General features: G+C 45.0%; 1 non-coding gene across 1 annotated transcript; it reads left to right on the top strand.

Annotated features, from left to right (window-relative positions):
* The first annotated feature begins 629 nt into the window (after window positions 1-629).
* Window positions 630-702, top strand: TRNAK-CUU. Its single transcript has one exon. It is a non-coding gene; the product is annotated as a tRNA-Lys (tRNA).
* Window positions 703-23325: the final 22623 nt, after the last annotated feature.

Raw genomic sequence — 23325 nt, 5'->3', positions numbered from 1 at the left:
TCTTTACCTTTTAGTTCTGTGTGTGAGCAAACACCACAATTAATTCAGTTAATTTCTGAGACTGCGTTAGCTTTTTAATAATCTTCTACTATGTGAACAATGGGGCATGGCTTCGTTGAACCACCGTCGTGTTGTAGAAAAATGCCAGATACCTCAAAGCCACACGGGGGCCCCCGAGAGGCCAGCCAGCTCTACACATGTGCTTTGGATTCTGATCTTCTTTAGAAGGTACGCAGGACGTTCCTCCAGACCCAGCTGTTGTGTCCGGCCACGCAGGTGTCGAGAACATTCTTGGTCCCCGGAGCGGCAGGGGGTGAGCGCTCTCTCAGCGGGGATCTCGGGGATAAACAGGAGGCACCCCACGCTCACTTCCGTCCTCTCAGTGGGAATTCAGGGGCGCCTGCATCAGCCCGCTTTACCGCTGACCACTAGAGGGCCGTTTAAACATTTATTAAACAGTAAAAGTTTGTGTGCACAGAATCGGAAATGAAACACAATTTTGAGAGTAGTATAAAACTTTACCCAAAAAAATTATGGGAAAAAATTTAGATACAAAAATATAAGTCTTGGAACAAGTTAAAACAATCTTATTACTTTGAAAAGATTTAGAAAAAGGGCGTCTCTCAGCTGCCCGGCTAGCTCAGTCGGTAGAGCATGGGACTCTTAATCCCAGGGTCGTGGGTTCGAGCCCCACGTTGGGCGGTTGCTTTTCTGCGTTTTTTCCAATTCGCTATTACTTCATATGGTCCATAATAATTGAGCTCAATCTAGACGATCTTACTTTCAAACAATTCAACACGTAACTCACTTCAATCCAGAGTTACTTATTTTCAAACATTTCAACACATTAAAAATTATTAAGACCGAACAAGTTAAAAAAAGGGAACAATAAAACTAGAAAACAATTTCATATTATAAATACACAGTTAAAGGTTATCTGTGTATAAAAATATTTGTTACTGAGTGGTCTATTTGAAGGTCAGTGGAATGCCAAAGGTTAGGAGATAGAAGACATGAAAAATTAATGAAATTGTGGGGTTCATAAATATTGCTGAAGTGATCTCTGTCAAAATGTTTGAAATGTGTAATTTTAACTTTATGCTCTGTGATACTGAAAATTAGTTTGGAGATCAGCTCTGATTCACAGGGTTTACTATGCACATTAATTTCATATCCTTGAATTCCTCTAAGTAATTTACTTTGTGCATTTGGGAAGGGCTAGTGATTATTATGGGCTGTTTAAACCACTGTAAGATTGTTTTAGTGATGATAGCTATTGTGAACAGACATAGGAGTTTCGTAATTCTTTTTTGCTAAGTCAGTGATCCAAACTGAACATTTTTACTGTAGCAATTTTGCAGTCTCAAAACATATTCAATATCCTGTGATAAACCATAATGGAAAGTAATATAAAAAAGAATGTGTATGTATGTGTGTGTGCACGTGTGTGTGTAACTGAATCACTTTGCTGTACAACAGAAATTAACACATTGTAAATCAACTATACCTCAATTAAAAAAAAACATATCTCAAAGCAAGTAATTATTTTTTCCTTCATATGTTTTCCTAAAAGAACTCAATTTCTTAGGGCAAAACTTTGCTTCTACGTTCACAGCTGCAAATTCTTTCCTTGCTTAAATATTTCCTGTCATTCCCAGCACTTCTCAAACATTCTCCACAATTACCATATGTTATTATCATCAATTCAAGATACTATTTCAGACTTTGGAAGAAACACATGGGAAATTTCGCAATCGAAAATGAAGACCCCTAAATACTCCTGTTATTACAAAGGAATATTTAATCTCTAGGGGATGGGAGGTGAAGTAGAATTTTTTAAAAGGCAAACTCTGTCAGAGAAAAATCAAACTGGTAAATTGATGAGAAGTCAATGAAGATATACTTACTTTTAAATATATATCCATTTTAAGTTGAAGGTCAGTGTTATGGGTTGAATTTGTGTCCCCCTGATATTCGTATGTTGGAGTTCTAACCCCTAGTACTTCAGAATGTGACCTTATTTGGAAATAGGGTTGTTGCAGATGTAATTAGTTAAGATGAGGTCATATCAGAGTAGAATGCACGCTTAATCCAATATGACTTGTGTCTTTATAAAAGGGGGAAATATGGACACAGGTAGGCACCCAGAAATGCACATTTGGACACATGGGAAAATGCCGCGTGAAATAAAGGCAGAGATCAGAGTGATGTGTTTATAAGCCAAGGAATGCCAAAGATTGCCAGCAAACAACCAAAAGCTAGGTAAAAATCCTGGAACAGATTCTCCCTCAGGACCCTCAGAAAAAACCAACCCTACCAACACCTTGATCTTGGACTTCTGGCCTCCAGAACTGTGAGACAATGCATTTGTTGTTTAAGCCATCCAGTTGGTGGTATTTTGTTATGGAAGCCCCAGGAAACTAATGCAATCAGTGCTCTCTGGGGAGGTGATTTTGATTTTAAATTTATTTTAGTATACGTTATATTAATAGTTGCCATCATCATTTCATTTCAAACTTATATTAAATAGTTGTCATCGTCTTCCTTTCCTTTCCTTTCATTTCCAAAGCTGTAGGGAAAGCAATGGTTTGTTTAGATGTGGACCTACATTCAGCTCAAGTGAGGACATTATGATCACAGCTCCTTCAGAAGTAATATTTAGAAATGAGTGCAATCTCAAACTATATTTTCTTATTGTTGGCTGGTGATTTATTATGTTGGCTAATGATTTATAACTGTTTGTACTAAAATAATATATTCAAAGATACACTAAGTTAAACACATTTTCTTCTCCCATCAAACTCATATTTGGAGGATTTATATTCAATTATTCAATAAATAAATCACTTTAAGAAAGTGTGCTAATTCTCAGTGGTCCAGTTTCTTCAACAAATAAATGGCAAGAAAAAGAGAGTGACAGAGTGAACTCAATCAAATGAAATACATGGACCGTGTTTGGATCCTGATTTGAACCAACCAATCATAAGATTATAATGTGACATACACAATACAATCATTAGATTGTATGAGACAATCCTGGGAATTTGAACACTCACTGGATACTTGAAGATATTAAGGAAGCATTTATTTTTGAATGTAATAATGGTATTGTGTTTTTAAAAAGCCCTTATCATTTAGAGATATGTACTCCCTTGTTTAGAAATGAAATAGACATATTTGGAATTTGTGTGTATTTATTTTGTTGGGGGAGGAATAATTGGGTCCCAACGGGGTAGTACCTTTGCTGGGGAAAAGGGCAGATGAGGGACTGAAGTAGGAAAGGGACTTTTCACTATCTTCAGTTTTATATTAAAATTTTTTGTTATTGAATTTTGAATTATTTTGAAATATTTTGTATTCAAAACGTTAAAAAAAGAGGGTTTTGGTGTGGTGGTGTGGTCACAAAGAGACCCTTGCCCCTTCTTTTGATGCTCTAAGCAGTACAGACCAAATGCTGTACAGACAATGGAGTGAGGGTTCTCTGTGGGTTTCTGTGGTCAAAGAAGGGGTTGTGTTAAGGGAAGACTGAAGGAGAAGTTGGCATCAGATAAATGGAGAGGCGTCTGGAACTCACGGGGTGCATAGCATGTTGCGGGGGGCGGGTTAGAAAAGGCACTGATGAGACAAGTATAAAGCCTGGAGGATGGTTGGGGACTGTTTGTGGAAGGACTTCAAATGCCAAGCTAAGGACTTTGGGATTTATCCTCCTTAACGTTTCTTAAGCACCAATTCACTGTTCAACACCGCATTAAGCCTTTCCATGCAATTCTCACAGTAAACGGATGGAAAGGTACTATTATTCTTCCCATTTTGCAGCTGAGAAAACTACACATTTTTTGAACAGGGGAACCGACATGAGGAAATTCATTTGTGTGTATATTCAATAATAGCTCAAAGAAATTAGGTAACAAAAAATTGCACAAATAGGGCAGGTGCAGAACCCCGACCTCGGTATCGTGTGGTATTATTCACGTTGGCCTCTTTCGGAGTTGGGCTGAACTCCCATTATCTCAAAAAGCCAGACTTCGACTCCCCCCAGCCTGCCTTGTGTCTCCCTCTCCGTCCTCATTTCCGCAGGACCGGGGCTGGAGAAGGGGAGGAGCAGGACCCGACAGATGGCCGTCAGTTCCACCAAATAAACCGGCAGTGAGCTTGCTAAACAACGAAACTTCTAGACGCAGACTCCATTACCTACCCTCTTCCGGCCAGATTGCTGACCCTAAAGCTTTCCTATGAAGATACTAGTCGAGATGCTATTGAAAGTAGGCTTCAGAGGTAGCCTTTTCTCTCAAGTCATTTCAAAGCCCACATCTTTGTGGCCCTATATTGCCTAAGGGCCTCCGAAACTGGGCCTTTCCCATTCTTTTATTGCGGGTGAGGCGCCGCCTCCCTTCCCATCGCCCCAACAACACACAAAATCAAATTTAAGCTTTAATAATCCCAGGCAGTCAAGGGGTGGGGGAGGGGCAGAGCATTAGTGGGTGGGGGATGGGAAGAAGCCGCCGGCCCTCCCCCACCTCGCGGCGCCTCAAGTGCCTTGGAGCTAACCAATCCGGGCTTGCCCCGGGACGGCGCCGGCGTAGGGCCACGTGCGCAGCGGGCTGCCATTGGCTGGAGCAGCGGCTGCGTGGGTCGCGATGCTGTCGGCTCCGCGGGTGCTGGTAAATCCGGCCCAGGATGTAGAGATGGCGGTTCCTGACGGCACGTCTGACGTGGAGTTGGGTGGGATAGAGAGTAGGGGGCTATAGTCGGGGGAGGTAGGAGAAGGTGGTGGCGGCTGTGAATCGCTTACAAATGGCTCTGAAGCATGGCCTGAAGCCTAAATTCCAGGAGGGTGAGTCTGAGCCCCTGGGGAAAAGGCATCTAACAGCGTGTTAAGGGAGAGGGAGAAAAATTTTAATAGGGGAGGGGCACACGCGAGTCCTAGCAGCCTCGCTGCTCCAGCAACCGCCACTCAGCCATTGGTGGGCGCAGCAGCGGGCCCCTCCCCGAAGCGAGCAACTGTCTGTGAGCCACCGGTAAGTGGTCCCGCTCAGCCATTGGTGGGCGCCACAGTGGGCCTCTCCCCTTCCCCTCTTCTCTATAAAAGGAGCGGGAATTTGGATTGAGGTAAAATGGTTTTGTTTTTTTTTTTTGAGTTGTTAGTTTGCCATCTTTTGGGTCGGCTAGCTTTCTGATTAAAATTGTTATTCCTTGTTCCAACAACTCAGCACCCGATTTATTGGCCTGTCTTGCGGCGAGCAGAACAAGGCTGGGCTCGGTAACAGGCGCAGGAGAGGGAGGCAGGCGGGCTGGGTTGGTTGAGGTTCGGGGACCGGGGGCGGCAAGGGCTGCGCTGCGAGGAGGCAGCGGGAAGGTCTTTGTGCGGGGAAAGCGCATTGCGGCGGGTTATTTCGGTGCGTCATGAGGAGACAAAACCTTGTGAAGCGAAAGGGTTAGGCAGGCGTTAGAGTGGCAGAGGGACCCGTTGCCGCGTGGCAAAGCCTTAGTGCAGTGTTTGTTCTGAGGAAGAAGGCCTGGAGAAAGTAGCCTATTGCAGGGAGGCGACGGGTGCGCCAAGGTGGCCGTTAGGGGAAGAGATGTGGCATGAAGGGAGGGGAGGGAGCGGCGGCGGTTTCGGGCGCCGGTGCGGGGCCCTCCGGCTGCGTGGGCGGCCAACGGCTGGTGCTCCGGGGGCGACCTCGAGCCCCGAGGTGGTCGCGCTCAGTGGAGCCTCCGGGCTGCGGCTGGGCGGGGGTGGGGGGGCTTCGCGCCTGGGGGCGGGAGAACTGCGTTGTGAAACTGCCGCTGCAAGATGGCCATCCCATCTTGGCCGCCAGCGCCTTGATCCCCCGGCTCCCAGCCGCAGACGCCGCTTTAGGGCAGGTGCAGCGCCCCCTTCTTCCACCGCCACCGTCCGGGGACCTGTTCCCTGGTGCTTACCCCAAAGAGGTGGGTGGGGACAGGAGAGAAAAAGTGCGAGCGTCCGAAGGCATCCCTTTGCTTTCTGAAAAGAAAAAGCGCGAGCGTCCAAAGGCATCCCTTTGCTTTCTGAAAAGCCGAGTGCCACCATCCTATGGGAATGTGAGTGCGCTCTTGCTGTGCAGTTTCTTGTAAAACAATAAATAAAAACTACCTTAATGGTATTCTGTTTCCATTTATAAGTACCATTGCCTTGGTGTCATCTTTTAAGTACAGCAGTTGTTTGACTAATTGCAATAATATGTGATTAACAGTGATTCGAAAGTTGAGTTTTTATAGTCTTTGATCGACATGCCTTGGCTGACGGTAGAACTTGATTTCCAGTGATAGGCAGCTCTTTAATTTTCACAATTAACGCATCTATTATATTAAAGTGGAGGCTTAATAGTAAACTAAAATGGAAGTAAAATTCTGTAAGTCAAGCAAGAACATTTTAAAATCCCTATTCATTATTATGGGTGTATGTGTTAGTTACAATGGATGTCGAGACGTCTGCAAAAGTTGTTGTAGGGATTTTCAAACTTTAATGTGCGTTAGAATTACTTTGAGTCATGTACACAAAACACAATTATACTGTAACTTTATGGAATATTTAACAGGTTTCCAAGGGTGTTTCTGCTATAACTGACTCTTAATACCTGCTTTCTCCCACCCTGAGAAGTTGTGTCAGTTCTATGGATTGCTTTTATTTTTTTTAAACTAGATGTTTTACAGCAGGGATTCTTAATCTAGGGTCAGTGTTTATAATTCAGAAGATCCGTGAACTTGGACGGGCAAAAGTTTCTTTTCTATTGTCTCGCTAAAATTTAGTATTTCAGTTATGAATGTAGATCCCCTCCCCCACAAAAAAAGCAAAGAAAACCCGGGACTTCCCTAGTGGTCCAGTGGTAAAGAATCAGCTTTCCAGTGCAGGGGACGCTAGTTCCATCCCTGGTGGGGGAACTAAGATCCCACATTCCGCTGGGCAGCTAAGTCCACGCGCCAGAACTACTGAGCTTGCGCTCCTCAACTACAGAGCCCGTGTGCTCTGGAGCCCCCATGTCACAAATAGAGAGAGAAAACCAGCATGCCACAACTAGAGAGGAGCCCGCGCACCACAATGAAGAGTCTGCACGCTGCAACTAAGACCCAATGCAACCAAAAAAACAAAAAAATAAATAAAAGAAAAGTAAAAAAACAAAAAACCCCACAGTAGTATTAGCTGTATGTTTTCACATCCCAGCATTACAGTTGTGGGAGATACATTCGGATGTAATGTATGCTCTTCATTACTTCAGAATTGTGGTAGTTATTGGATCAGCAGCTAAATGTTTACATCAGTTAAGGAGCTCATATAATACCATAGAACATGATATTTTAAATGTTTTGAAAACTATTTCAGTACAGTTGGTTTCCTTTGTAATACTGTTTTACGTGTTTGTAGAAAAATTCTGGGAAAAGGCCCAAAGTCTTAATCAGACTGAAGGGTCCATGGCTGAAGGGTCCATGGCGCAAAAAATTAATCCCCACTGTAGGATATCAAAGGAGAATCACCCAGGTCTGGGACAATTAAGGATGGCTTTCCGGAGGAAGTGCTTTAGTTCTAAACTAGAGGGATGGTAGAGTGAGAGGAGATAATAGTGAAGGAGAATCCATGTGCTGCTATAGTGTTGAATTAGACAAGAGTAGGAACCAATGTATCTGCAAGGTTTAATTAATTTTTGGCTGCATCGGGTCTTTGTTGCTCCGTGTGGGCTTTCTCTAGTTGCGGTGTGCGGGCTTCTCATTGTGGTGGCTTCTCTTGTTGTGAACCACGGGCTCTAGGTGCATGGGCTTCAGTAGTTGTGGCACTCTGGCTCAGTAGTTGTGGAGCATAGGCTCAGTTGCTCTGCAGCATGTGGGATCTTCCTAGACCAGGGCTCGAACCTGTGTCCCCTGCAGTGGCAGGTGGATTTTTAACCACTGTGCTACCAGGGAAGCCCCTCTGTAAGGTTCTGAAGCTACCCAAGAATCTGCAGTTACCATCACTTTCCAGACATGTTTTCTACTCTTGTGTCAAAGTTGAGTTGTATAACCATCTTTAAGAAGTTATAATTAAAGTTATTTATAAGACATTTTCAGAGAATATCTGGTAAGGAAAAAGGAATATTCTGTTGGAACTAAAAATTGTGTTAAAACACTGCAGAAGAATTGAGCTTCTGTAATGGTGGGAATATGAATGATCAGAAATAGTTTCTTTCATGATTCTTTTAAACTTGAAAGTTTTTCTTAATTTAATAATGATACAACATATGTTATAAGCAGTTTATAAGCACAGTGACTGGTTTGCACCGGACTTGGTCTTCCACTTGAAATGTTAAAGCATAAGGTAAAGAAGACTATTGGGCATCTAGCCCATTGTCGGGGGGGAGACTCTTTTGGCTTGTCAGGAGACTCACTGATGCTGGACTTTGAGTAATGTTCCCAGTAAGCAAACCAGTGGGAGGATGGGGAATTGGAATCTCATCACCCTTGAATTTGAGAACATTGGGCAAAATTACCTTTATAGTTTGATACTAGCAAGGATTAAGGTTTAAAAAACCATATCTGAGACAGTGGGTTGCTCCTTCCCCAATTAACAGTGTTTCCACTTCCGTGAAAAAATAGGCATTTGTTATCTTGGCTCATACTCCTCAACTTACTGTATATTTTTTCAACAGGATGTTAGGGCCAGGGTCTTGGCCTCAGTTCAGTTGTCTTTGGTGGCAGCAGCCAAAAGGAGGGAGAGGGGAGTAAGGCCACTTTCAGCGTGCTTTAAAGAGTACCTGGAGAGTTAAATTAGGCACAGAGGTCTGATCTTTGGTGCTGCTGCTTAGGCCCTAAACCTTATCTACATCCCCATGGTCTCATTCTTGTCCACAGTATTCAGCAATGGCTCCAGCCCAGCTTTCTCTTGAGCTCCAGACGTATATACTCAACTGCTTACTAGATGGCTCCGGTTTGGACATCCTGTAGCCACTGTAACTTATTCCAAAATTGATCTGAAACCCCCTCCCTCCATTTCCTTTTCTGATTAATGCTCCCACCATGCTGGAAGTCAGTTTAAACTGTTTCTGCTTTGGCTGAGCTGTCCTCACTGCTTTTGATTCATACCTATTTCTGTTCTATCCCTGTTTGGAAAAGTCTTTGGTCTCCCTGTTTCTAGTCTCCACTCTAAGTTCTGCATAGGCCTAGCAGCCTCAGGCAGTGGTTTCTCAGAGTGGACCACTGCACAAGAATTTATATCATGTTTCTTCTATGCTTTTGTACCAGTTGTTTTCCTCAGCTTGGGCCTTTCCCTGTGACCTTCCCAAGTAGCTTATCAGTCACCCTTCTTATTGTTTATGAAAACAGTTAAAATATGAAATCCAGTAAATTGTGTAAAACTATTTGGTTACATATCAGTGTCACCCATACTGCTCTATAGTCGCTTCAGAATTGAGCTAGTAGGCTATTTTAATTTTAGAGCTAAAAGAGATGACTGTGTTGGCACTTCGGTTACCTCTGGGTCTGTTGAAATCAAGTGGACTGAAAATAATGTGAGAACTCTATTTCTTCTACAATCAAATGATATTTTGAGGTACTGCCAAGAATTGCCTGCCTGATTTGTCTGATGAGCAGGGATGTCTTCCAGATCTTATTCCAGTCCCTAACATTTAGTCTTGCAAGTCTTAATGGTAGGTTCAACATGGAGTGTAAGTTCCAAAGGTTAGAATTCTTGTCTGGTTTTTGTTGTTGTTGTTTATTGAAGCAGCCCAATACCCAAGCATCACTGACCACACTGAAGGCATGAACATAGTGGGACCTCTTTTAAAAAAAAACAGCTGTATCTGATGCACATTGAAATTTTTATGTATAGAATGTTTTTCTTAGTTTAATCAGTTTAAAAGGGTTGGAAGCAGAGAAAGAATAAGTAGAGCATAAGGTCTTAAAATTTCTTTAAATCCCGGATGTATATTGAAAAATAAACCAACCCTGCCAGTAGATGGCTATAGTAGATTTTATTTGCTTAGCAGGTGATACATGATTTGACGATTTAAATAGGTTGATATCCTAATTGTTTTTAGTCATTTACATTAGATGCTAAGGTTTTTTTGTTATATTCAAATTTGATCTGAAGTGCTGATGGATGCATTGCCTTACTCACTTGCCTAATTTTTTGAGAAATATCGTAATACAAGTGTGATGGCTCTCCCAGATGTGAGTATTCTTAAATATGAAGAGAAATCACAACTAACCTAGTACTTCTTTTTTCTTTTTTACTTTTACAGGTGAGAGAGTGCTGTGCTTTCATGGGCCTCTTCTTTATGAAGCTTGGGTTAGCCAAAAAGTTCATTCGGTTTTCCTGTAAGCTGGCTCTAGTAGCATTTAGTTGTCTTTAACTTCGTTCAAAACAATTTTGTTAGATTGTATTGTGACAGCTGTTACACCAGCGTGCATTTAAAAAAAACTTATCAAAATTGGTGAATTTTTGTGTGGCCATTTTAATATTGAAGATGGAAAAAAAAAGCAACATTTTCAGCATATTATGCTTCATTATTTCAAGAAAGGTAAAAATGCAACTGAAATGCAAAAAAAGATTTGTGCAGTGTATGGAGAAGGTGCTGTGACTGATCGAACATGTCAAAAGTGGTTTGTGAAGTTTCTTGCTGGACGATGCTCCACAGTCTGGTAGACCAGTTGAAGGTGATAGCGATCAAATTGAGACATTCACTGAGAACAATCAACATTATACCACGCGGAGATAGCCGACATACTCAAAATATACAGATCAAGTGTTGAAAATCATTTGCACCAGCTTGGTTATGTCAATCGCTTTGATGTTTGGGTTCCACATAAGTTAAGCCAGCAGTCCCCAACCGTTTTGGCACCAGGGACCGGTTTCGTGGAAGACAGTTTTTCCACAGATGGACGGGGGTGAGGGGTGGGGGGCGGCGGCGGGGATGGTTCAGGCTGTAATGTGGGCAATGGGGAGCGATGGAGAGCGGCAGATGAAGCTTCACTAGCTTGCCTGCCGCGCACCTCCTGCTGTGCGGCCTGGTTCCTAACAGGCTGCGCACCGTTACCAATCCGCGGCCTGGGGGTTGGGGACCCCCGAGTTAAGCAGAAAAAAAAAACAAACCTTCTTGACCATATTTCCACATGCGATTCTCTACTTAAATGTAAAGAAAAGGTTCCATTTTTAAAACCAATTGTGACGGGTGATGAAAGATGGATACTGTACAATAATGTGGAACAGAAGAGATCGTGGGGCAAGCGAAATGAACCGCTAGCAACCACACCAAAGGCCGGTCTTCATCCAAAGAAGGTGATGTGTATATGGTGAAATTGGAAGGGAGTCCTCTATTATGAGCTCCTTCTGGAAAACAAAACGATTAATTCCAACAAATACTGCTCCCATTTAGACCAACTGAAAGCAGCGTCCGGAATTAGTAAACAGAAAATGCATAGTCTTCCATCAGGATACCACAAGACCGCATGTTTCTTTGATGACCAGGCAAAAACTGTTATATCTTGGCTGGGAAGTTCTGATTCATCCGCCGTATTCACCAGATACTGCACTTTCAGATTTCCATTTATTTTGGTCTTTACAAAATTCTCTTAACAGAAAAAATTTTCAATTCCCTGGAAGACTGTAAAAGGCACCTGGAACAGTCCTTTGCTCAAACAGATGAAAAGTTTTGGGAAGATGGTATTATGAGTTGCCTGAAAAATGGCACAAGGTAGTGGAACAAAAGGGTAAATATGTGTTCAATAAAATTCTCAGTGAAAATGAAAAATGTGTCTTTTGTTTTTACTTGAAAACCAAAGGCACTTTTTAGTCGTTGGATAATACCAGATTTCAATGGTTGGTAGCTTTAGTGAGAGCTGCCTTTTTCATATATTTTCATAGATTCATAGTTCCTCATCTTCTCTCTATGGGTGTCATAACTGCTTGCTTAGTGGGTCACATAAAGCATTGCTATCTTGCCATTCATCTTACTGACCTGCTAAAGGTCCAGTAGTTGGAAAGAGCATTTGAGGGGAAAGATAGAAGATTGACTATTTATGGGAGCAAGATAAGCTTTGTGTAATTAATGACTTGTGAGAAAATACTACCAAAGTCAATTTTATTTGCAAATATAATATGCTGAGTAAGCACTGAGTAGTTATGTTAAAGGTAAAAGCTAACATTTAAAATGAGTACATTTAACTTCTATTTGTTGGATTGTCTGGCAAAGTTTGAATCCTGGGGGTTCCCTTTCCCTTTTCTCTATTAATGTTGTGCTCAGGTAATAAAAACTGATTTTACATTTAGCCAAAGATAAATGGGATAATGCATTACCAAGTCAAAAATGTTTTTAGTATTTTGTTTCTGGTAACTTTTTTAGCACAAATATTTAAGATGCATCAACATTTTTTAACAGTTGTAGTTTTTTAAAAAATGAGCAGTATACTAAATAGAATAATATTTAGTTAAAGGCAGTTTCTACATATGTTCTTGGTGAATAGTTTATGTTTGTGAAAATAGCCTTAATGATTGTAAAGGGTTGGGCTTCCTTGGTGGTGCAGTGGCTTAGAATCCACCTGCCAATGCAGGGGACATGGGTTCAAGCCCTGGTCCGGGAAGATCCCACATGCTGTGGAGCAACTAAGCCGCCTGTGTGCCACTACTATTGAGCCGGTGCTCTAGAGCCGGCGAGCCACAACTACTGAAGCCCGTGCACAGCAACGAAGACCCACGAAGACCCAACTCAGCCAAAAATAAAAATAAATTAAAAAAAAAAGAAAGATTGTAAAAGTGTTGGTGTGACTAGTATTTTTTAGTTTTTTTTTTTTTTTAGTCCACACTGCAAGGCATGCAGGATCTTCCCCGACCAGGGATTGAACCCATGCCCCCCTGCATTGGGAACATGGAGTCTTAACCACTGGACAACCAGGGAAGTCCCTATTTTTTACTTGTTTTGAATACATAGATGTATGTTTTTAAAGTTCTAAAATGGCTGAAATTGGATTTATGGAGATGGTCAAGAACTTTATGTGTGGGTACATATATCTTAATGGTGTAATACTGATACAGTTTATAAGTTTATTTTAAGTCCTATTGATCATTTGTATCCTTGAATGTTATTTCTGTTGTATCAACTTCTGGCAAACTCTACTAGACTGGCAGATTTTTCTGCTCTGGCAGCAGAAACACTCTAGTGAACAATTTAAAACGGCTATTGGAATATCTTAAACTATTGTGGTTCTCTTGGTTTGCCTCTGATAAAAACTTTCTTTTTAAAGATTTTTTTGATGTGAACCAACTTTAAAGTTTTTACTGAATTTGTTACGACATTGCTTCTGTTCTATGTTTTGTTTTTTTTGGCTGTGAGGCACGTGAGATCTTAACTCTCCGACCAGGGATCGAACCCACACCCCCTGCACTGGAAGGTGAAGTCTTAACCATTGGACCGCCAGGGAAGTCCCCATGATAAAAGCTTTTAAATCCAAAATGAGGTAGTCATCACTTTTTCATAGTTAATGATACTTCCTCTAATAATTCAATCTAATCTGTTTGACTGCAGCCCCTATGGAAAACAGTACGGCAGTTCCTCAAAAAATTAAAGATAGAATTACCATATACTCCAACAATCTCACTTCTGGATGTACATCCAAAAGAATTGAAAACAGGATCTCAAAGAGATATTTGTGCATCTATGTTCACTGAAACATTATTTACAATATCCAAGTGTTGGAACTAACACAGTATTGTGAAGCAATTATACTCCAATAAAGATCTATTAAAAAAAAAGTCTGTCAACAGGAGTGGGTAAAGAAAACGTGGTCTATACATATAATAGAATATTTTTCAGTCTTAAAAAGGAAGGAAATTCTGACACATGCTACAACATGGATGAACCTTGAGGACGTTATGCTAAGTGAAAGAAGCCAGTCACAGAAAGACAAATACAGTATCATTCTACTTGTATCAATATTAGGGATCTAAAATAGTAAACTTGCAAGCAGAAGGTAGAACGATGATTTCCAGGGGTTAATGGGAGGCGGAAGTGAGGAGCTGTATAGAATTGCAAGATGAGAAAGTCCTAGAGACCCTTGTACAATAATGTGGGCAGAGTTAACAATACTATATGCTTAATAATGTTTAAGATAGTAAGTATTATGTTACATATTTTTACCACAGTTTAAGAAAGTCAGCTTCCTTGGATATTTGTACAACATGCATAAGGATGAAAATGTAAAAATCTTTTTTAGATGTTAAGAGATCTAAGTATTTGGAGGAATTAACTATGTTTTTGGACCGGAAGTCTCAGTATTTTCAATTCTCCATAAACTAATCTATAGATTTAATGTAATCTTAATCACAAAAGCAGCAGTTTTTGGGGTTTTTTGGTGGAACTTGAGAAGCTGCTTCTAAATTATATATGGAAATGGCAAGGACCAAAAATAGCCAAGATAGTCTTAAAGAAGTATTGGAGGAAAGTGGGAAGTTTTCAAATTTACTATAAAACTAAAATAATACAATGTGTTACTGGCAAGACTGGCTGTGTAATTTTCAGGACCCAGTGTAAAATGAAAATGTGAGGCCTTTCAAGAATTCTAAGACATTAGTAGGCGAATATTAAATCAAGTGCTGGGCTCTTCTGAGCATGGGGCCCTGAGCAGCTGCATTGGTGGCAAGCCCATGAATTCGGCCTGATTATTGGCTCAAAAATATAAAATAAACCAATGGATCAAAATAAAGAGCCCAGAAACAGGCCCAGGCACATAAGCTCATTTGACTCACGACAAAAGGTAGCCCTGCAGGAGCAATGGGGAAAGGACAGTCTTTTCAGTATATACCGAGGAGAGAAAAGTCCAAGTGCATAAAAGTATAGGCTTGAAAAGATGAAAAAGTCCTTAAAAAAGGAAGAAAATTCTAACACATGCTATAACATGAATGAACCTTGAGGACATGATGCTATGTGAAATAAGACATGCTAAAGGACAAGTATAGCATGATTGCACTTACATGAGGTACTTAGAGTAGTCAAATTCATAGAGACAGGGGAATGGCTTCTACCAGGGGCTGGGAGGAGGGGGGATGGGGAATTATTACTTTATGGGTACAGAGTTTCAGTTTGAGAATATGAAAAATTCTGGAAATGAGCGGTGCTGATGGTTGCAGAAGAGTGTGAATGAACTTTTAATATGGTAAATACCATGTTATATATATTTTAACAATGAAAAAGAAAGATGAAAAGCAAATAATATAGCTGTAGAAGAAAATATAGAAGAATAACTTCATGATCTTGGCCTAGAGAAAGGTCTTTTAAGTGAGATTCAAAAGACACTAATGATAAAGAAAATGTTTGATGGCTGTGATTCATTTAAATTACAGAACTTTTCTTTTTCAATGATATCATTAAAAGAGAGAAATGTTAAGTCAGAGTGGAAGAAGATATTTGCAACACATGTAACCAGCAGGGGGTTCATATCCAGAATATATAAAGTACATCTAAAAATCAGTAAGAAAGATGTAGAACAGCAAGTAAAATGGAAAAATGGGCAGGTATTTCCAAAGAGAGGGCATCCAAATGGACAATAACGTACACATGTGCTTTAATCATGCAAGTTAAAATCACAGCGAACTAGCTCCACACAACAGGACTGGCACTGGCAGGGGTTGGTAAGGGTGTGAAATCACAGGAACTCTTAACACTGCTGGTGCTGTAATCACTTTGGAGAATGGTGTGCCAGTGTCTTCTAAGCTGAAGATTTGCACACCCACGAGCCTGCAGTTCCTCTAGGAGCTACTTACTAGCATGTGTGTGTGTTGCAGCCAAAAACATATGCAAGTATGTTCTTAGCAATATGTTGATCGTAGCCTCTGCCATGGACTGAATGTGTCTCCCAGATCCATACGTTGAAACTCAATCCCCAATGTGATGGTATTTGGAAGTGGGGCCTTTGGGAGGTCATGACGGTGGGGCCCTCATGTGGGATTAGTGACCTTATACAAGAGACACCAGAGTTTCTCTCTCTCTCTCTGCCATGTGAGATCAGACGGGAAGACAGCCATCTTTAAATCACGAAGATGTCTAGATGGCTTTCACCAGAACCCGACCTCTGACCATGCAGTCTCCCTCATCTTGGACTTCCCACCTCCAGAACTGCGCAAAATAAATGTTTGTTGTTTTAGCCACCCAGTCTATGGTATTTTTGTTACAGCAGTCCCCAAATGGAAACAATGCAAATGTCCATCCATAGTGTAATGGACTAAAAAAGAAAGCATATTCATACACTGAATTCTATATAGCTGGAATAGAATGAACTACAGATGCATCCAGCAACAGTGTTAAATCTTCAAAGTACATAATATTGAGAGAAAGAAGGTTGATCTAAAGCTGTGCATACACTGCTTGATTCCATTGATAGATGTTACAGAGACACGCAGCTCTCACTATCATCACTGGACACAAGGACACCTGGTCAACTATAAAACCATTTCAGGAAGGGCTTCCTGCAAATGCCTGGGGGCAGAAATCCAGGCAGGGGGCAGGGAGTGAGGAGGTACCACTGGGATGCATTTGACTGGTGGTGACACAGGGGTTTGCTTGGCTATAACTTGCTTAGTTGAACACATATTTTAAACATTTTTTCTGGATGTATATTCACAATAAAGAGGAAAAACAGAAATTAGGGCAAGTATGAAAACCCTTTCATGTAGTATTACTGGAGGGGGATGTGGAACCAGATTCTTTCCTCGTTCTTTTGTGTATTTGATGACCTCTTCCCTACCCCGTCCCCCTCGTCGTCCTCCAGCATTTAGAGGAGCTCCTGTGCTAGGAGAGGGGACCCTCCTGACCTCTACTCCCTCATCGCTGCTTCCCAGGCAGGCCCGGCCTTTGGCCCACAGAAGACGCTCTGTGCTGGCCAGCTGACCAGGCCCAGCTCTCTTCCTTAGGGATGTGTTTTCTTGCTTCTTCATAGGCAAGGTCATTCTTTTGTTTGTTTGTTTTTAATTTTTTCCCCTTGGTTTTTAAAATTTTTATTTTTTAATCTTTAAATTTTGGGGGGCAAGTCCATTTTATTTGGATGCCAGGTGTTGTAGATTTTACCAGGTTGTAGGCTTGATATTTTTGTATTCTGAGAAATATTCTTGAGCTTTTTTCTGAGATGCAATAGTTACTTAGAAGTTGTTTGATCTTCTATGGTCTTACTTTTGTGATTTGTCAGGTGAGTTTGGAGCTGTGTATGTCTAGATCTAAGAGTCTGGGTTAACCCCTGAGCACTCTTTCCTGACACCCAGTGAATCTGAGGTTCCAGTCTGGCCGGTGAAACCCCAAGTGGGCACAGGGTACTGGTCTCTCCCCACTTAAGGCACTCCTCACAGGCACGTGTGAGTACTCTGCACATCACCAGGGCTCTCTCTTGGCAGTGGTCTCCGTTTAGGTCCTCTATCCTAAAACTCTAGCTTCCTTTATCTCCCTGGATGTCCAGCTCCATCTCCTGAACTTGGGGAGCCCTCTGTATTCATCCAGGAAGCCCCCGGTGTGCTCTGCAGCCCATAAACCTCTCAGGCAGGGAGCAGGGCTCACCCCATTCATTTCCCATCTCCCAGGGACCACCATCCTTCCTCGCCCAATGTTCTGTTGTTCACCGAGTTTGTCTGGTAGTGTTGGTAGTTTGGGGAGGAAGGGTAAATCTGGTAAATCTGCAACTCCATCCTGGGTGCACCAATGGAGGTTGGGCTGTACCCCAGGTGGGACAGGAGAGAAGGTTCTGAGCACAGGGCTGGCAGGCAGAGGCCTCAGAATTTCTCTCTGCTGTGTCTTTTCTCAGGCAGGAGCTGGGGAGGGAGGAGGCCTGAGGAGAGAGGAGATTGCAGGGGAGAGTAGAGAGCTAGTGGATCAGGGGATCCTGTGTGATGTGTAGCAGCACAGAGGCCGAGAAGCCCCTTGATGGGATGGCCAGGCGAGCCCCAGCTGGCTCTGGCTTTCAGGCCCTGTGCTGTGGCTCACGCCTAGGTGGGGTGACCAGGTCCTCGCTTTTGATCATAAGGGAAACGTGATCCCCTGGGTTCACCCCACTGAGATTCCCCTCCATAACCCTTCTTTGAAAGGTGCCCCTCTTGGGCCCTGGTGCTGGGCCAATCCATCCAAGGCCAGCCTTGCTGGTCTGCGCAGGGCCTGGCACCCTCTTGGCCTTGGTCCTGCAGGCCTCTCTATTTCACGAGCCTGAGAATAGCCCATTTGTTTGGGAAGAGCCAGAAACCCTCAACAATTCTCTGTCCCGAAATCTCAAGAACAGCATGTTTGTTTTAACTTGAGGAACATGAGCCTCCGCCTGGAAAATCTAAGTGACCTCAGCAACTGTGCCCTCAACACCAGTAAAGATATTCAAATGAACTGCATGGACCACCCCACCTTCACCTTTCTCAACTTCATCAGGATGTGCAGAAGCAGGAGACAGGCCCACAGGGGCGTCTGGCCGCTGCTGGTGGTGGCCAGGCTTCTTGTCCTCAGTGCGTCTACGACACAGGACAGGGCCCAGCCTCTCCTCTCCCTGGACCAACTCGTCCGGCCACCCGTCTCATTAGAACACAGAGGAGGCCCAGTCACCCCGCTCCAGGCTGAGACAGCTGTCCTCTCAGGGTCTCCCTCTGCCTGAGCACGTGCAGGGCCCTGGAGTGCCGCCTTTTGTCCTCCTTACTTCACCCGCCTCTGGAGGAGGAAGAGGAGCATCCAGCCTCCCCTGCCCATCGTCGGCCGCCCCGCAGGCACTGCGGCTGTGACAACCCAGCGCCCTGGTCAGCTCTGGCCTCTGTGGGTGAGTGTGCTTGGTTTCTTCCTGCCTAAGGTCAGGGGTGGGGATGCCCAGCCAGCCTGGGGGCTTGGATTCTAGAGGCTTCAAGGGCCCCAGGAAACGTCAACTCAAAGACACACCCACACTGGGCACTCAGCCTGCAAGGTCTTCCCGAGCCCTTGGTCTGGACGTAGCCCGGCCCCTGCCTGGTTGGAGGAGGGCCAACACTGACCAATGTCTTGGGCACTGGGCCGTGGACGTTGGCCCCAGGCCAGTCCCCGGCAGCCGAGGTGTGGCCACCCCAGCTGCTCCTGCCCCTCCCGCAGGGCTGCTGTTTGCCACCCTCTGACTCTTAGCTGCCCTCCACCGTGCAGGGTCCCCAGACAGCTAGGAGACACATCCCCTCACCTTTCTTTTCTGATCACATGCTGTATGCAGGGATGATTCTATAGGCACTAAGGGAAGATGGAGCCAGGACCAATAAGTCCTACTGCAGAGAGATTATGTCTGTTGGAGGATGGAAGGCCAGTTATCATCATGACTGCTGGTGCTGACATTCATGGAGCCAGGGGTACCATGCACAGGCTCAGTGCCTTGCAGCCATGATCTTGCCTCAGCTGGCAACTTGGTTATCCCCATCCTACAGATGGGGAATGTGGCTCAGAGAGTTCATCATCTTGCTCAGGCTCACGCAGCTAGATACACGGCTGCTGACATGGTAAAATGCCGGATCAGTCTCAGCAAGGGAGAGGAGGTGGCCTTAAGCTAGGCTCTGGGGATGGGGATGGGCTCTTAGACGGAGGACAGAGGAAAGGCAGAGAACAAACAGCACAGACAAATCAGGGTGCTGGCCACCCCACTGAGCCTGGACCTGTGGGGTGGCAGCGGCCGGACGAGCTCAGAGCTGGGTCCTCCCGGGTTGCAGGGGTGTGGAAGGGATTCTGCTAGGGAATGACACCCTCCATAGGGCTGGATCTGCCAGGGCCTGAAGCTGGTTATGACAAGAAATCAAAAATAGGTTTGTGGGTGAGTCAGCGGCTGGGAGCACATGGAGAAACAGGCTTCTTGGAGGTCTTCCCTCGGCCCTGCAGACTGCAGCTGACCAGGCCTGCCTGCCGGCCCTGGACCACAGCCCGAGGCCCAGCGGGAGGAAGTTTGCTTGGGCCCGCTGGGCACCTTCCTGCACCCATCCACCCTTGCTGTTGTGTCTAGAGTGCCGGCGGGGGTCGAGGAGGGGGCACTGGCCAAGGCTACATCTGAAACCTTGTTCCCAACCATGGACACGGCAGGCCTTTTCCTTTCCAGGAAAATATTCCAGGAATATTTCCAGGAAAATATTCCTTTCCTGAGACATTGCAGCTCGGCCTCTTTGAATCACCCAGCCACTTCCTTCCTGAGTGTATCTTACACACTCTGGCTGAGGGAGGTGATGGGTTCCGTGTGTGTTGTTGTTGCTTGTTCTAAGTTTTCGTCTACGTCTCTTTCCTTTGTGGGTTGCACGCTAGGAGGGTGAGGTTGGTTCTAAGAGGCCTTTGTCACTGTAAGGGACGTTGGGGATGACTTGATTTTTCTTTGCAAGTTAAAAACCTCTGCTGGTGAGAATGAGAAGGAAGGAGGGTCTCCTTAGGGCCACACATAAGGACCTTCATGTGTACAGGTAAGGCAGGTGAGGAACGTGGAAGATCCGGGAAGCTGGGGTATTGGCCGTGGTCTTGGAGCCGAGGTTTCCTGCCTCTTATGTCCAAGCGCTTTCCTGGACATCCACGGGCAATGTCAACACGCCCTCCAGTGCCTGTGGCGGCCAGCCACACCTCTCCTCAACCTTCAGAGCCTGCGCTAAAAACATCTGCTGCCTGTTTCCTGAAAAGCCAAGGGAACTTTGGCTTGTTAGTTTTTCTTTCTCTTTAGGTAAACAGAATAAAAGAGAGTTTCTCAAACTTTCTTGGCTGTGACTCACAGGAGATAATACAATTCACATAGCAACCCCATACACACATGAGTGTACACATGTATATATATATGCATGTGTGTATAATGTGTGCACACGTGTATACATTTATCTATAATGGATACAATTTTCATAAGAAACACTCTCTGTATGTGCCCCACATTCACCCTACCTGTGATACACGCACATTTTCTGTATAGATGCATGTAAACATACATAAATGTGTATCTGTAACTGATGCAAATTTTAGGAAACAACATCAACTCACCCTAAGTGTGATATACTTGATGTGTGATCCAATCCATTTTCCGCTGGCCACCTCCCACTGAACTATGTCCACACATCAGTGGGTCACAATCGATGCTTGGCAGGCACTGAAAAGGAAGGAGTCGTGTGTGTGGGGCCCCACAGTCCCGCACCCAGTCCCTGGCACCTGCGCTCCACGCAGTCAGCGGCACGTGTGCTTTGGACCTGAGCGCAGGAAGGTTTGCCCCTGCCCATGGGGCAGGCCTGGGAGCGCTACCCCAGACTCGGGATTTCCTAGGGGGCCAAGTGTTTGGGGGGTCCAGGTAGGAGGAACTTGAGGCCACACCTCCAAAGACAGGCGCCCACGTGGCCACATGCGGCACTCGCTGCCCCTCCGAGCGAGCCCTGTTTCTTCTAAATGTGGGTGGTGGTGGTAATGATCAAAGCACAGCCAGCTCACCTCGTGTGGCAGGAGGTGCTCAGGGTGGAGGTGCTTCTTCCTAATCATGTTGGGATGAGAGGCCTGGTGGCCCTGCCCACCGCAGTGGGTGGGAGGAGTTGAAGGTGAGGGCAGTGTCAGTTCACCCAGGTGCGCCCTGTGTGTGTGTGGCGGGGGTGGGGGGAGGATGGGGGGACCCAAGAGGCTGTTCAGAGAGACTTTGTCCACGGTTGCTGTGAGTGCCACGTGGCTGTGGAGCCCCTTTATTCCACGCCAGGTGACAATGATGCCCATCTGAGAAAGTGCCCACGGCCCTTTCTGATGGGCACTTTCTTGCAGGGCTCTGTGGCCAGCGATGGAACTAGATATCCAGACACGACCCTCCCGCAGCTTAGGTCCACCCAGGCTGCAGGGACCACAGATGCAAGCCTGCTGCAGGCCGGTCTCCCGCGGAGTTAAGCAACCATGGAGGCGGGTGGTGTGGGGGCTGCAGGGTGCAGGCTGCCCCCCCACCAGCTCAGCCAGACGTGTGGGCACCAGCCCTGGTTCCCAGCCACTCATGGTGTACTGGTGTTCCCCTGGGACCTGACATTGAGTGTGGGCAAGGGTGAGAGGCAGTGAATGTTTATTATCTTTCCATGGAAAGACAGTCACTGGGCCAGATTAGAGATACACCCAACCATTTAATGGCCCCTAGAGCTGCTGCGAGATTTTACACCATAATTGCCCAGAGTGACTTCATGCACGGAGAGGATCTGCTGGTCAGAGGGGCTTGGCAGGTGACCCGGCTGGGGAATGTGGGTGGGGCAGCTATCTTCCTTCATGCTGGGGTTTACTCTGGGTGCCTCTGCAGTCATCTCCAGCTCCCCTTGTAAGGGAAGACCCCTTGCTTTAGAGCCCGAGTATCTGTGGGATGGGGTGCAGCCCAGGAAAGAGAACTGGCAGGAGGCAAGCCTGGGGTCCTTTTTCTGTGTCAGCCCTGCTCCCTGCTGGTGCTTCCTCCCACTACTGTTGCCACATTTAGCAAATAAAAATACAAGCTGTCCAGTTATATTTGAATTTGAAATAAACAATGAATACATTTTTAGTATCAGCATGGCCCCAATGTTGCATGGGTGTCCTGTATTTGTCAACTCTACCTCCTAGACCTTGGGCTCCATGGTAAGACCTTTGAACCCGAAGTCTGTAGGGGCTGGGGGCTGAGACTGCAGGCCTGAGGCAGCCAGGACAGTCCACCAGACAGCAGAGACCTTGTGCAAAGGGCAGATGTGGAAAGAACGGGTCAGAGGAGCGAGATCCCGAAGGCCTTGAACAGAGCCTGAGAGACAGAAGCTGTGCGTGTTCCAAGCCCACGAGCCCTCATATCGATGGCTGTGATCTCCACCCAAGCTCACTGGAAAGGGTCTCTGTTCCCCAAACCCTGTCCCTCACCAGCCCCTGACCTTGCGGTGGGGTATTGGTCCCCAGATGCTTCCCCTGGGGGAACAGAGAAGGCTTGCTCCACTGGCCCCCGTGCCCCCTATATCTGAGGAGCTCTCTAGCAGTCCTGGGGGCACCCCACTTCCATCAGGCCCTGACCCTTGGAACCACAGGACATGAGACTGAAGAGAAAAGGGAAGATTGGGTGTGAGAGGTATGTCCCCAGGGATAAACACAGCCCCAGTAGAAAGGCCTGGGTCTTTCCTACTCCCACACCCAGGCCAGGTAACTTGCTTTCCTTTCACTAACAGCTTGGCCTTAGGGAAAAGGAGGGCCCTAGAACCCTAGCTTCAGCTGGAGGAGGGATATTAGCAGTACAGCCCAGCTAAGAAGAATTCTGTGTTAGGGTGTGGGGCCAAAGGCCATTTAGTAATTGTATTACTCAGGAACTTTTTTTTTTTTGTAATTGCTTGAAGATACAGTTCAAATTAGCTTAAACAGAAAGAGGAAATTTATTGTCTGTGTAACAGGATTACTAGCTTCA

Source organism: Phocoena sinus, chromosome 2 (genome assembly GCF_008692025.1).
Source record: "Phocoena sinus isolate mPhoSin1 chromosome 2, mPhoSin1.pri, whole genome shotgun sequence".
In the NCBI taxonomy this organism is placed as follows: domain Eukaryota; kingdom Metazoa; phylum Chordata; class Mammalia; order Artiodactyla; family Phocoenidae; genus Phocoena; species Phocoena sinus.
The sequence above is the reverse complement of the archived record's forward strand: the minus strand, read 5'-3'. Positions and strand labels throughout refer to the sequence as shown.